Genomic DNA, 10569 nt, shown 5'->3' with positions numbered 1-10569 from the left:
AGCTGTTTTTACGTGTAGAGAGTGAAAGATTAGGTTGATTAGTATCTATAAGGTGTCATTCTGCTTCCGGTATTTATGCTAAGCTAAGCTAGTCGCTTCCTCGTATGCATACAATAGGTATAAGAGTAGGACTGATCTTGATCTTCACATCTAACTGGTGGCAGGAAAAGTGCATTTCACAAAGGTTCCTTTGATTTCTGCTGAATGAGAGAGGCTAAATACACCATAGGCTAATACTTCATTTTGGGTTCAAAATGAGCAGTGCTTCGTCACACTGTAAAGTTGTGACCACTTTTTGTTTTTTTTTTCCTGGAATATTCATGCTGTTGTCATCTTTTCAACTTTAATCCATAATATATTTTTCAAAGTCATGTGAGGTTTACAGACTCTAGGTCAGTTGATCATTTTGTTGTCATATTAAATAATTAGTATTGAATGTATTATAACAATTGCACGTTAATAATAACCACATATTTCGCAAATATTGAGACTGGTATGGCCTAGTCTTGCACTTTGCATGACTAGTGCTGTTCAGTATGTAGTGAACTTGTCTTTAACTTATTATAGAGGTGGTACTTCCAGTCACTATGTAAATAGTTTGCATATTTACTTAAAGTAACTTATTAATATATCATACAAAGCACATAACTTCATTCTGGCATTTATGCTTTCGTCCAAATAGATTAAAAAACAAAAAAAAAAACATCAACCTCAGGCATTTCAGTCATGTTGCCTTTGAAAAAAATGCAAATACATTTTCACCAAAAAAAAAACAAAACAATGTGTCTATAAATTAATTCTAAGCAGCACTATGAAACACACAAGAAAGCTTATCCTAGAGCCTGGAGTTAGATGTCTACATTCTTCATTTTATTGCTCAATGCCTGTTGCTACAAGAATGTTCCTGCTCAGTGTTCAGTTGCCCATATCAACTGTTCCAGTAAATATCCAAAGCTATTATTTTCATAGATTCTCTCCCTTTAAAGAAAAACACACACATTAAATCTGGTCACCATGTGTTCAGATTTGAAGCCTATATAAGCTATAGCTTATATCACAAATCAAATACAGTGCATATAAATCAAGCAGTGTGCTGACTGACCTTTCGTAGATGGTGCATGTTGGTACAGAAATGCTGTGGTCTTCTGTCTTAATTGTGGCACGCATGGAACAGAAGTCTGTTGTCTCTCCCAGCATGGAAAGTAGCTTCTTCTCTATGACTGTCAAGCTGAGATGTGATCAGAAACACAGAAGGGAGGGGGAGGAGGGGAGTAAAGTTTAACAATAATTATGGAAAAGTTTTCCCATTAAAAATGAAAAGCAATGCACCCCCACAAAATATCCCAAATAACCCTGCAAAACAGGATTATTCATCAAGTTCAAACTGGTTTTTGTTTAAGGATTAAAAAGCTGGGGTTTTTTGGATGATTAATTGGGGCTCCCTACCGTGGGTGGTCACAGCCACCTGTGACACCCATTGTATCACTTTGCATGTTTATTTTATGTTGTGGTTGGAACAGCAGATTACAGCAGCATTGTATTCATGAAGCAAGATGTTATACAATTCATGACACATAGGATAAACTAAACGAGGATTCAAGACACAGGATAACATTTGCTTTCTGCGTTGGCAGAGCTGTTGGGCGTCACTAAACAGGAAGTGGACGTTCATGCAAATGATGTGAATAGAAAGTGTCTCAGTTTGCTGTTTTCAGACACACAAACAAGGGCATAGTTCTTTTGTGAGGGTGATTTTGAGATGGATTGGATGACTGGATGAAACAAGGGAGTGTATGTGTAGCCGGAAACTGCAAGTGAGAAGAGTGGTTTTTAAAAGAGGAGCTAATTGAGAGAGGTTTGGAGTAAGAGTGGGCACACTACATAAGATCAGCTGTCTAAGCACGTTATTGACTCTGCAAAGCATGGTGAAAGATAAGGTAAAATAGTCCTCATTTTAGGAATAAACCCTCCAATTTTTATGTATCTTTATTGTTACTGTTGCTAAACGCAGAAAATGAAAAAGCATAGACTATGATATAGGTAAGATTCTTATTTCTTTGATAAGTAGTGAAAGATTTTGAAAACTGCTACTTTACAAATTGCTATTTCAGTCATGATCACTGTCAGTGGTTCTATTCAGCTCTTTCTATGAAGTGGCTCTGTGAAAGAGAGTCATGCTACTTCATTCATCTGCTGGTCGCTCCGCTCGTCCTCCTGTATGTGAAAAGCATTGTAGGCAGGCAGCAGAGCAGAAGTAAGATGTGTTTTGTTAATTGTCTGAAGCCCTGGGGACCGGAATCACATAAGCTCCTCATACTATGCCCAGGATTGAGAAAAATAAATCCATTTGTTTCTGACAAACATTTTGTCATTAAAAATATGAGATAGAAAAACAGAATCTGCTGTGTGTGCCTTTTTCTAAAGCAGCTATTGTTTGGGTGTCAGGATCATTAGTTCATTGGAATATATTTTGCAAGCTAATGCTTCTGGTCTAATTCACACTGGGAGAAATACACCCATTTTACAAACTCAGGGCCCAGTTAGGAGACAAGACATTTGCAAGGTACATGGTCACTGAAATCACAGGAAAGGACATAGTGTCAAAGCCATGCATCAACTTTATACAAATTTACACGATCTTGCTATTTACTGTAGTAAATAGTTACTGGCAAAACATGTTAGGGTGTGTGGTGCTTTGTTAATCTGTGTAGCTTCAAATAATTCCAGAGGATGTGACTCATGAGAGTAACAGTTTTCAATTATCCAAAGATAAGAGGACAGGAAAGACAGAAAGCTTAAAAAGTCATGTGCTCACAAGTGATGGACATTGATTTCATTGTTCTCTGAAGACTTCAAATGATTTGAACCAATAAAATATCTCAACAGATCCATCCTCCAGAGAGACAAACTCCTTTGAATGGATTATAAACTTTTGGTTTATTTTTAGGGCTAGTTAGTGAACAATTTTACTGTATACCAACAAAAAAATGAGACTAATGGAAAAGTTATTCTCCTAATATTTTTGATTCCGTTTTGTGACAAAAATCCTTCACAAAAAAGGGATAAAAGTAAAAATCGAGGAGTCAGAGGTCTTCTGAGCTGATACTTGATATTATGCATATGCCAAGTGAGAAGAGCACTGCTGTCTTCCAGACACTGCACTTCAATTACAGATTCCTCCCAAGTTGAGGAGAAGGAAGTTTAATGGTCCCATGGATGACAAATTATGCTGGGCCTTTAAGTCTGGTTTGTTATTCCAGAATGTGAAGGTGATATAAAAAAACATAGAACTCCTATTACTGTGCTAAAAACACCTCTTTGCAGTAATTCACTATTTTTATCATTAAAATGCAGGTTTAAAAGGTTAAAAGTCCCATCAAAGCAGAAGAGCACAATACAGTTTAACCCTGCCCACAACACAGCCTGCACCAATTAAGAATGTATAGTCTTTTTTTTTTTTTTTTTTTTTTTTTTACGATCGCTCGCAGTGATGTTTTTCTGTGTTCCTTTAACTTTGTTTTGACTGCTTGTCTTAGTGAAAGACCATCATTTGGAGGTTTTTCATCATCTGTTTGATATTAGTGGTGAGGAACACATGGCCATTCAAAGGCAAAGCCCTGTGTGACATCATAGACCACAAGGCAAAGTGGGGATCGTCAGGACCCCAGACTGAAGACTCTGAACACTACCTGACTCTCTCCATACATCTGCAACTGTACTATCCAAATGATGTGCCAGCATGAGTTTCTCTTTCTAGTGTGCGCTGTGGGTTTTTGCAGAACTGCATTTTATCGCCTCTGCAAAAACAGCATCGAATCCAGAGGCATTTTCAGAATATTTTTATAGTCATATCAAGATACCATCCAAGCACAATAAACTGAACAGAAATGAATGCCAAACTAGGAAATAGTGTGCACAATTAAAGAAAACAGGAAAGGTGCAACCGAGTTTTAACTGAAGAATTTTTACGTAAATCACCCACACCTATATACAGCAACTTCTATTCTACATTCAGTTCTGACTGAACATTTTAAAAATGTCAGCTACAGAAACTGAAAAAATCTTTAGATTTAGATTGTGAAGTAAAAGCCCTGACTATATATAAGCACACAAGACATTAGCCTGGGGAGTAATGGTGCTCAATTTGGCATGGACACCTGTTTATGTTGGCCTGGGGCAGTAAGCGGTGCTTATAAAATATGAGTGAGGTTAATACTTATGCGGTGACGCCCTCAGGCCTCACAGCTACAGTAAGGACAGCACCAGCAGTCTGAGAAGATGGGATGGGTCTAACCCCTGGCATTGCTATATTTGTTGTGTCTCTAAGTGTGCATAGATTAGATTAAAAAAAAAACAAAAAAAAACAAAAAAAAAAACAAGTATTTCGTTGTTTGGTCATGTTTCTGATTGTGCATGTGCAACTGTGTGTGAGACAGACACGCCACTACGTGGAGACATTTGGCGGAGGGAGTTTGAGGACAGCCCACACGCACTTTTGTACTGCTCAGTGTCCAGCGGTTGGCTAGGCCACGGCTTCTCCTTGAGGTTATTTTTCTCCTCCTGTTTTGTTTTTGTGAAGTGAGGTTGGGGTTCTAAAAGCAGACTCCACCTAGGCAAAAACTACAAGACCCTCATAACCCTTTTCTTACTACACCCCTTGCCCTCTGTGAGATGAAGCAGAAGACAAACATTCTGGAAGACGCAAATTGCAATTTTCACAAGGATGATCACACAAAAAATTATATCTTGGAAATTCATTTCCCATGGACTGTTGATGTTAACATATACTGAAATGCAGTGTTTCCAAGGACACAGCATGGATTCAAACAGCTAATGGCTCTTCTTTTCTCTAAACTATGACTCATCAATTCATTTTAATGCTTCAGAAAATACAATGAACTTTTTAAAACTGTAAAGATTTAGCTTGGTCCAAACCATAGAAGCTCAGAAAGGGTCCAAGTGCTGTACTCTGAAAGATCTGTTCTGATAAAATAACATCAATATGCTACACAGCTGAGACCACAGAACTTGACACTCCACAGCTGCCATTTGGAAAATCATGGCATTATGAATGTTGTTAACTTAAGCAACACACAAATGTTGTCTACAACTTCTCAATGTCACTCTTTCAATAAATTGCTCATCTCAAGCAACTTCACTGCACCTCTAAACTCACTGACATGCCTAATGATTAAGTAGTTTTAGTTAGTCTGCGAAAGTAAATCAACAAGCTGTTGCACCAGAAACAAGTTTACTCCACTCCACTCAGCAGTGACACATCCACAGTCACTTCCAGAAGATGAGTCCATGAATAGCAAACCCCAGTACACAGCCAGTGCCAGTGAGATTCAGTCTTAGTGTATCATCCTTCCCTGTCTAGCCTGTGGAAATAGCAGTGGTGGAAGTGAGGAGGTGCCATAATGTGGGTCATATACATGGAAAATACTCCTATTTCCTTTGCTTTTCCATGGGCATTGAAGGTCACCTGAACAGCACACACACAGCTCCAGCTCAAAATGCAGTATTAGTGTGCTGCAAGAAACACTGGGCCCTGTTGTAACTTTTTACTACATTTAAAGAATTTTTCTGCTCCCAACAGGTACTCCAGAAGCTTCTGGCACATGATGAGCAGCACAATGATGAGCAGCACAGTGACAAAGTTTGCTTAACAAACGAAAACTTGTCCATCTTATGTTCAGGGAGTTGATGGATAATTCAGTCTGTCAGCATAGTGCACCACACGTAAGGCAACATCAGAGAGACCGGTTGCCCAGTGCTTGTATATTTCTGTCTCCATCTATGTCACTGGCTCAGAGTGGGCTAGTGTACATGCTTTTGAATATGTAGGGCATTGGACACCACCTCCATGTGGTTTGGGAGAAGTTAAAGGCTGGTTGGGGCTTTAATCTGCCAACCCTCCTCCCAGTTTTTCCCCTCTTCTTCTCATCTCTGTGGGTCCCGTTTCCCCCACCATCTCCCCAGCTACCACACAGGCCCGTCAGCACCCCAGCTCCTAGAGACCCTTAGTTCCTCACTGCCCCCACCTCTCCTGCCTCCACACCAACTGGGCTTTTCCTCACCACAGTCCTGACATGCTAATGGCTGATGGATGCACCGAGGTCACACTGATGATCTAGAGAAGTCCCTTGGTCCATCTTTGAGCCTTTGATCAACTCACTTAACCCTTTCTTCCTGGAACCCCCCCGCTCAGTGGATGAGAATGTGGGGGGATTAAGTTACACAGTGCTGGGTAGCAGGCAAGCTGACATCCCTTTGGTAACACATGTCTTTGTTTAAAGAAAAGCTCTGGCACTGACAGTCCTCTTCCAAGCTCTTTAATAGCTCACCAGAGTTACCAGGAAGAAGATTGAGAGATGATATCCAGCCCCTAGTTTATGTGAAAACCTGCAGTTTAACCAGTAATCTATCCAGTTGCTCATTCAACCATACTCATTTTGGAAAACATTAATGAAAAGCTTGACATCTCATATCTGTCTATTACACATTTCGTTATAACGATTTGCAATCTTTAAAATACATTTTTAGTAAATGGAAAAAAGCCCCCTATAAAAAAATTATGTAATTTAATTTAATGTTTCTAAGAAATAGTTCGAAGTGAGAATTTGTGTTCATAATAGATTTATAGTTCATATGAATTATATTTTCAAGCCATTCTATGACTAATTGTTTTTTTAACCAATTAATTTCTGTATGTGGGAAATTATAAGACAGCTATAAAGTGCCATATGTGTTGTAAATCTCATGAGAGGATTAAAGAGCAAAACAGTTCATTTTATAGTATTAATCAAATATTTGCTTTGAGTTTTGTAAACATCACAAATCAAATTTATGTTCTTACATTAGCAAAACAAAATATTTGTTTAATGTTCTGTTCCTTACTTTGAAATTACTTAGTTGTGATTTGCATTAACCATATGAAATGAAATAGAATTTAAAAGAATAGTTGCTTGGTATGTTCATTTTAGGATCACCTTTCCAGTATTCGGATATGTTCTATCAATTAGCGGGCTTGGGCAGAAAGCACAGGAAAAATTAATGTGTTTCTAATTTTGAGCATCATGGTTTCTACATGTGGACTTGCATATAATCCTTCCAAAGAAAACTTCTACCCTTGCATTTCCCTGTTTTATTGAGCTGAATTGCAATAAAATGTAATCCACAAACACATAAATGCATTAGACCTCACCGGGAAGTGCTATTAGGTCTGTCTTGGAGCAGCAGTAAAATCCATTTTGATTCATGCCAGTTTGTTGGCCTGTGACCTGCAGTTACACCTCGTCTCTCGTGCCATTAAAAAAATACTGCCTGTTCCACGGAGCTGAAGTGATGGGGCACACATAAAATACTACTTATGTCTTTTCATGTCCCAACTGTCCCCTTGGTTTTCAGTGAACCTTTTGAACGTGTGCAGGTTGTTGAGGCAAAAGCAGCTGTCAGACAGTGGTTGTTGGCAGGGTGTGGTGCCTGACCAGTGGATTTGACCAGACACTTGTGCTGCCACACTCAGCCACAGGCAGAACGTTGACCCCAAAGCCTTCCTCAGCCTACTGGTTAATGTGCTTTGGTTGTCAGGGTCCATGACTGCATGGATAAAACTCAGTGGTGTGAATGACCTGGACTTCCTGGATGTGTTTGTTCATGTCACGACTGGATAAATCTGACAGAAGATATTGGTGCCATGCAACATTGTGGTACAGTGGATAGCACTGTTTCCTCACAGCTAGACGGTTCCAGGTTTGGATCCTTATTCACCACAGGGTGTTTCTGTGTGGAGTTTGTATGTTGTCTCTGGATACTCCAACTTTCTCCCACAGACCAAATACATGCAGGTTGGAGATAAGTTAATTGGTGACTCTAAATTGCCTGTAGGTGTGAATGTGAGTGGGGGTCTTTGGCTTTATGTGTTACCCTAGACAGACTAATGAGCCACCACCCCCCCCCCCCCCCCACCCCCCCTTTTCTTTTACATGTGCATTCATCTAAGCCATCTATAAGCAGTCTAAGTAACTTCACAGCTAAATAAACTCTTCTTGGGCCTTTCCTAAAATATGCTACTTGAAGTTCCCTCAGAGAGATTTTTAGATCTGGCCAAAGAATAAACAGCTTGAAGCCTAGTTGGTTTGAGAGGAATATAAGTGATGACTGTCACTATAGAAACCTCCTCATGTTTTCAATTTAAAGCTGACATCCTGTTGTGTGCTGATACAGTATTTGGGAATATTAAATGTTATAAATGTATGTGGTGAGTTATTAGGAAGTTATTTAATTACAGAGGTGGAATACAGTATACAGTGGGTATGGAAAGTATTCAGACCCCTTTAAATTTTTCACTCTTTGTGTCATTGCAGCCATTTTCCAAAATCAAAAAAGTTAATTTTATTTCTCATTAATGTACACTCAGCACCCCATCTTGACAGAAAAAAACAGAAATGTAGAAATTTTTGCAAATTTATTAAAAAATAAAAACTGAAATATCACATGGTCATAAGTATTCAGACCCTGTGCTCAGTATTGAGTAGAAGCACCCTTTTGAGCTAGTACAGCCATGAGTCTTCTTGGGAATGATGCAACAAGTTTTTCACACCTGGATTTGGGGATCCTCTGCCATTCTTCCTTGCAGATCCTCTCCAGTTCTGTCAGGTTGGATGGTGAACGTTGGTGGACAGCCATTTTCAGGTCTCTTCAGAGATGCTCAATTGGGTTTAGGTCAGGGCTCTGGCTGGGCCAGTCAAGAACGGTCACAGAGTTGTTCCGAAGCCACTCCTTTGTTATTTTAGCTGTGTGCTTAGGGTCATTGTCCTGTTGAAAGGTGAACCTTGGGCCCAGTCTGAGGTCCTGAGCACTCTGGAAGAGGTTTTCTTCCGGGATATCTCTGTACTTGGCCGCATTCATCTTTCCTTCAGTTGCAACCAGTCGTCCTGTCCCTGCAGCTGAAAAACACCCCCACAACATGATGATCCCACCACCATGTTTCACTGTAGGGATTGTATTGGGCAGGTGATGAGCAGTGCCTGGTTTTCTCCACACATACCGCTTAGAATTAACGCCAAAAGTTCAATCTTGGTCTCATCAGACCAGAGAATCTTATTTCTCATAGTCTGGGAGTCCTTCATGTGTTTTTTGGCAAACTCTATGCAGGCTTTCATGTGTCTTGCACTGAAGAGAGGCTTCCGTCAGGCCCCTCTGCCATAAAGCCCCGACTGGTGGAGGGCTGCAGTGATAGTTGACTTTATGGAACTTTCTCCCATCTCCCTACTGCATCTCTGGAGCTCAGCCACAGTGATCTTTGGGTTCTTCTTTACCTCTCACCAAGGCTCTTCTCCCACGATTGCTCAGTTTGGCTGGACGGCCAGGTCTAGGAAGAGTTCTGGTCGTCCCAAACTTTTTCCATTTGAGTATTATGGAGGCCACTGTGCTCTTAGGAACCTTGAGTGCTGCAGAAATTCTTTTGTAACCTTGGCCAGATCTGTGCCTTGCCACAATTCTGTCTCTGAGCTCCTTGGGCAGTTCCTTCGACCTCATGATTCTCATTTGCTCTGACATGCACTGTGAGCTGTAAGGTCTTATATAGACAGGTGTGTGCCTTTCCTAATCAAGTCCAATCAGTTTAATTAAACACAGCTGGACTCCAATGAAGGAGCAGAACCATCTCAAGGAGGATCAGAAGAAATGGACAGCATGTGAGTTAAATATGAGTGTCACTGCAAAGGGTCTGAATACTTATGACCATGTGATATTTCAGTTTTTCTTTTTTAATAAATTTGCAAGAATTTCTACATTTCTGTTTTTTTCTGTCAAGATGGGGTGCTGAGTGTACATTAATGAGAAATAAAATGAACTTTTTTGATTTTGGCAAATGGCTGCAATGACACAAAGAGTGAAAAATTTAAAGGGGGTCTGAATACTTTCCGTACCCACTGTAAATCTTCCAGATTAGAGGTGGGATGTATAAATAAAATAATCTTGAAACTCAACAATTGCTGCTTAAGATGGAAAGGCTGGACAGCTGCAACTTCAAGACATGACATGGAGGACTCGATTATTAAAGTCAAGCTGAGTCTGCGTGAAAGTGAAGGTGATGAACTTAGATTTATCAAACTAAAGAATTTGCATTTAAATAGAAGGTGCTGACATAATGGCACAAGAACATAAGCATAGTGTTAAGCTGTACACTAATTTAGCATGTGAATCCTGTAATGACCAGTGCAATATGACTTGCTAAAAGTTGCATAAAGCACTGCAGTCATTCATTCAGTAAATAACTTCTCTACATCCTGTTATCTGAAAAATGATTTGAGAAATAATCACTCACTGTGCAAAGAAACAGGAGTGCACTGATCCGATACACTGATTTTGGTGCAGATACTGACATTAAAAAATATTTACTAAATAGTGTCTCTGTCAATATCACTATATTTAAAAAATATATATATATATCAGTATTTTACTGTGTTATCATATATTAATTCAATCATTCCAGGCCACCAAGTCACTTATAAACGACATGACGGTATCTGATTCATGTTACCCTTCATTGAAAAAAATTAT

Source organism: Mastacembelus armatus, chromosome 6 (genome assembly GCF_900324485.2).
Source record: "Mastacembelus armatus chromosome 6, fMasArm1.2, whole genome shotgun sequence".
In the NCBI taxonomy this organism is placed as follows: Eukaryota; Metazoa; Chordata; class Actinopteri; order Synbranchiformes; family Mastacembelidae; genus Mastacembelus; species Mastacembelus armatus.
Note: the sequence above shows the minus strand (reverse complement) of the source record.